The following is a 6,000-nucleotide window of genomic DNA, read 5'->3' as shown; positions in this document are numbered from 1 at the left end:
TTTGAGTGCATGTGTGTCTGGGGGTAAGTATTGGACCAATACAAGTATTCAAGATGGTTTGAAATACTCCAATAATTTATTTTGCGCGTGTGCATGTGTGACGGAGAGGTGCAGCTTTAGATATTTGAGTGAAAACAAACCGAAATCTTGTGTGCTGAATAAATGTTTCGATTCGTGAGGTCCCAGAGAATGCATGTGCACGCAAGGAGATCTGTGTCTGTGTGTATCCATGTGTGTGTTCATGGGGGTAATCTAATAGTTTTATGGGCATATCTTCAGAATCAGGCCAGGGTGCATTATCTGAACCGATGTGCACTGATACCAACAATAGCAAATTTGGTCACTTAGTATAAGAAAACACACACAAGTGCGCACATAGAAAAAGAGGAATTGGAGAGATGGACAAAGAGAGTGAAAGAAAGCGTGTTTGATATCTCTGCTGCTTCCTTGCCTGTATTGTACATCTGGAAAACATCCAACTTCAGGTGATAACATCATTGTTTGATATGGGCAATAAATTTGTTACGTTCCAACTCACTGGCCCTGATGTTAGCAAAGCAGGAGTTATACACTACCCACTCTCAAAGCACACACACAAATACTGTGTACATTTAGATGTGACCATACCATAGACATGATAAAAAAACCTAAGGCTAAGAAACCTTTTGCACTTTTAGAATTAAAATATAATTGAGGATATTCAAAATATCCCAAAAGAGATATTTGGTCTCATTTGGGGTAGATTCCTTAAAGAAAAGCACACATGCTGACCTAGCTATTTAGATGAGGACATAATATAAACATTTATTGAATTATAATTACTACACACGATAAAAAAGGCAGCATGAAGACAAAACTTGGTCACTTCAACCTATATAACTTATAAAATCAAGTTGAATTTGTTTAACTTATTTTTTTAAGTTAATGTAACAAATGTTGATTTGACAAACATGCTGCCTTTTTTTTACAGTGAAATTCTTGCCCCTAAAAGCAACATAATCTCACAGAAAGTAGTGTTATAGTCACGCAAAATGTTATTCATTTATTCGTGTCTTGGCACGAAATTCATCTTTTTCGTGCCTTGAGCAGGAATGTCTTTTATCGTGACACTCTCATGATCTCACGGAAAGTCGTGTTAGGCACACAAACTTTGAGAAGTTTATTCGTGTCCATGGCACAAAATTCAGTTTTTTCGTGCCTTGAGCACTTTTATAGTTTCTCATGTCCGTGGCATGACTTTCTTTTACATGTCATTTATGTATTCTTTTCTCATTTTTATTCCTACTTTTAAATCATTGTTGCTTGAGGTTAGATTTGGATGTACTTTTATGTATTGGTTTCTACATGTTTTTCTTCCGCTTTTAAAACTATTCTCGCCTGGAGTTAGGATGTCTAAAAATGTAACAAAAAGTGACCCTAACCTCAAGCGACAATGGTAAGAAAATAGGAAAAAACTATGAGAAAACAATACATAAAATGAAATGAAAAAGACATTCGTGCTCAAGGCACGAAAAAAGCAGAATTTTGTGCCATGGTGACAAATACATTTATCAAATTTTGCATGACTATAACACGATTTTCTGTAAAATCAGTCTGATGAGGGCACAATTTAAATATCTTTTGAATTTAAAAAGTTAGAAGAACTTGATCACTTCAGCCTATTATTTTAAGTTTTGGCTTGTGATAAGTTGACATAACTTATAAAATCAAGTTGAATTTGTTTAACTTTGTTCAACTTTGTTTCACATTTTTAAGTTATTGTAACAAAATATATGTTGATTTGACAAACATGCTGTGTTTTTTTATTTTTATTCTTGTCTCTAAAAGCAACATGATCTCACAGAAAGTCATGTTATATTCACGCAAAATTGTATTAACTTATTTGTGTCCATAGCACAAAATTCAGATTTTTTTTGTGCCTTGAGCACAAATGTCTTTTTTGTGACACTTGCACAAATTTCTATAAATAGTTTTTCATGTCCGTGGCACGACTTTCTTTTCCGTGTCATTTTATGTATTGTTTTCTCATTCCCCCCCATTTTTAAATCATTGTCACTTGAGGTTTGGGTGTACTTTTGTGTATTGGTTTCTACATGTTTTTCTTCCGCTTTTAAAACTATTCTCACCTGGAGTTGGGGTTAGGATGTCTAAAAATGTAACAGAAAGTGATTCTAACCCCAAGCGACAATAGTAAGAAAATAGGAAAAAAACTATGAGAAAAAAATATAAAATGACCCGAAAAAGAAAGTCGTGTCACGAACACGAAAAACTATTTATAGAAATTTGTGCTGAGTGACATAAAAAATACATTAATGCTCAAGGGACAAAAAAAGCCATGGACATTAATAAATTAATCAAATTGGGCTTGACTATAAGACGACTTTCTGTGACATCACTCGATCTAAAAAAAAAACATTTTGCATTATTACAATTTATAGACATCATTTACTTTATTAATTAATTATTGTTATATTAAAGGATGTATATACAGTGGCAAGAAAAAAATTGTCAAAAATTGTCACAGGTGCAGTAAGGTTCTAATATGAACTCTTTAGGGGCATTTTTGAAAGGGTACCATTTTTTTTTCTGACAGTAGGAAAACCAACACACTTATTTACATCAGCTGTGTGTTTACTTTATTACTATTGTCACTGTTTACTCTTTGAGAAATAAAATATCATGCACACATCACTGGCAGCGTTATAAATTTTTCGTCTTATTTGTTCCACAATGGAAATTATTATTACTCAGCCATTCTTCTCATTTAACAACACTGCATTTCACTCAACCACAATTTTGCTCTTCGAGACAAAAGAAATCAATTACCTTTACACTAAATTCACTTTGTCCTAACAGCAGATGGAGAGAAACAAGATGATCTGCTAGGCACCTGTTCTGCCCCCTGCTGGTTAAGACAGACACTGAGCTTTCTCTTTCCATTTCACAGTATAGGTTGAGCTTGGTCCATATATGTACTTTTATTTATTTTGCTTATTGTAAGTACTCTTACTGACTACTTATAATTCAACCTAAAACCAATTTAATAGGTGAACGAGTTACATAATAAAGAATGCACATATGACATTGGGTGAAATCAGCTATTAGATCACAGCACAATTTCGATGAACTCGCTGTTAGATCGCCGCGCATCTCTGAGACGATTAACACTTACAGAGGTAAAATATTGAGGCATAGATCAGGTGTTATCAAAGCTGAAGCACATCCAACACCATTGGCAAGCACAGCAGACAATTTGGCTGCCCCCGTCGGAGTAATTCAAAATTTAATTGCAATTCAGACAACGATGTGTCCAGGACGGCCTTTCCTCTTGCGTGTATATCGTGAACCCAAACCAGACGAGAAGCAACTGTGGAAGCAAGCTTCCCTAAAACAGTTCAAGAAAGTTTCCAGGGGTCAGAGGTGAAACAAAGCTCGGGAGATATCGATATGCTCTCTATTTACCTCGTCATCTTTTAACTTAATGGGTTTACCTGGATAAACTCCCCGTGTAATCTTGCGTTCCTCCGCAGGCGTTTGAACTGCTGGTATATCTCGACCTGGCTGAGCTCTTCGCACATTCCTGTAACTGATTGAACCGAACACACTAGTCAAATGGGAAATCAATGTCCTGTCAAACACAGCACAGAGAGCGCAGCCCCTCCACTTTTATCAAAATCCTGTCTCTCCCATCGACGCCATAAAGCACACTCAATCACTCATGGAGATCACGAGGCATTTCTTATCCGGAGAGTGTGAATTTCGTGAAAATTAAGAGCTATTCATTTTTATAGTTTCAAGTTGTTTGAACTCTTCGACATTAACTCTTATTGGCATGGCCTGGGGAAAACAGCATTACACATTACCGTATCACGGAGAAATCTTTAAGGTTATTAATTACAACAGCAACCTTCTCTTAAATTTTGAGATAGCGTCTGAAATTTCAGATGACTTCTTATTTCCAACACCCTATTTGTGGTTAAAGGAACCCGTCAACACACCTCAAAGTTACGTAGACGGTGAGATAAATATTGTTATTAAACCAAAGCCATGCAACAGATAAGCGAGATAAAGTGCGTTGTTAAGCGTGTCATTATTTAGCATCCATCGTCTCGCGTATAAATCACCTTTCCCCTGATAGAGGGATGCCAGCAGCACATCTACTTTGCAATCAAAGCAAAAGGTGACGTCAAAAAGGAGCGTCCCAGCCCTAAAACCGGGATAGCCGGACTGGCTAACTATGTGGTCTTTGTTTTATGTCCTCCGGTCATTTTTCTGCTCGGTTGATGAGCAAATCAGAGCTAATTGTTGAAAAGACGAGGTCATCAGCCAGGGTAATTTTAAAGAAAATGAGGTTCCGCTAAAGATGACCTCACCGCTGCGGTCAGAATCCCCTTTTCCCGCCTCCTCGGGCAGGGATGACAGCCAAATCCTGCACATGTGTCTATATGGGAGGTAGACACTTAGCTTAAAACAGGGGTCAATGATCAGGAAAGACTCTTTAAAGTGCTTCATCAGTTCTATCCTGACCGGCCAAGTTACATCCATCGATAGCTCAGGGGGCTCGTAGATCACTCGGTGTGTATATCGGGCTTGTGTGTGTCGTTCATCACGTAACTAGAAATCTACTGGATTTCTAACGTGACCTTTGAACTCTCGTTCTCGTCTCAGCGGGGCTCCCCGCTTTCCCATGTGGTCCGGCGCTCTACTGATTGCTGCCTGGATTAGAGTTATGAAGGGAAAGAGTTGCGCTCTCACAAGCCGATGTCCTTTAATCTCATTTTTACTTTGATCCACCCCCTGATCAGGACCTGCGGGAAAATTAAAGACCTTCCACTCGCTCGCAAATCTTCAGCTGGCTTACGAGTTTGCCAACATACCAGTGTACATCGCCGTAACACCAAGAGGCTCAGAATGATCAGATAATGACCTGAACCACCTGTACAGGCTTTGGGGAACTCAAACTCTCTTTGTCCTGCTAATACCTGCCTGGTATTAAGATTCATCTCAATGGTGATTCAGACAGGTGTGATAGATGCCGACGTCAGGCATTGCATTTACATTCATGCATTTGGCAAATTGTTTTTACAGATATAAAAATGTCCAACGTGATCGCATGAGAATTCACGTGCATTTGTCCATAATGTGTGAGTTATTGATGAACGAGTGTTTTGGTGGCATGTAAGTACATTTTTTCATCATATGTTTTTTTCGGTTTCTAAGTTGGGTGAGTAAGATACCAAATCCAATGCTTTATCATGTTGACTAAAACATAGCATTGTTTTGAAATATGTCTGCAGCTCTTAGCAACTTTTTTGTTGGTTCTTGACAATATTTTGACCCAGTGGGGTTAATTGTAACGCTGTGTTACAACGAACCCCTCAGCACTCGCGATATGAAAACCGCTGACGTTAGCGTAATTCTTGCCGTTGTTTTAAATAGGCAACACACGAATGATTGCTGGCTGCCAACAAAATCAATGTGCCTGTCTTATCAAAAATCATGTGTCAAATTTATTTTGTGTTCATATCTTTAATATTGATTGAATAAGGTCACGTCAAAGATTGAAATCATAATGAAATGATTGGCTAAAATCAGACTTTGATGCTCCTTATCTCAAAATTTGATTTTGAAACTGTAATATGGTTATTTCAGACTGGGTCACATATAAAAAAAAATGTTTTGTCATAATTGTGCTGCTTTTTCTTACATATTTATACATTTGTATTAATTTATAATTGAAGTATTGTTAGAAAAGGGCTGGATGAATGAATACAGTGTGGATACCTTTCTATTATAGACAGATATATAAACAATATCCATTCAAGTATATAAACAAAATAGTATTGAAATATTTGCCTGCAAAATTAATTTTTAGTAAGTGTTACAACTAACCACCTGCCTGTTACAATGAACCCCACCTATGGGGTAAGTTGTAACGTTTGCACTTCTGTCACGTTTGGTGTAATTGTACAAGAATGGTAAGTACTAGAAACAAACTTC

Source organism: Paramisgurnus dabryanus, chromosome 16 (assembly GCF_030506205.2).
Source record: "Paramisgurnus dabryanus chromosome 16, PD_genome_1.1, whole genome shotgun sequence".
Lineage (NCBI taxonomy): Eukaryota > Metazoa > Chordata > Actinopteri > Cypriniformes > Cobitidae > Paramisgurnus > Paramisgurnus dabryanus.
This window is presented reverse-complemented; position numbering follows the sequence as displayed.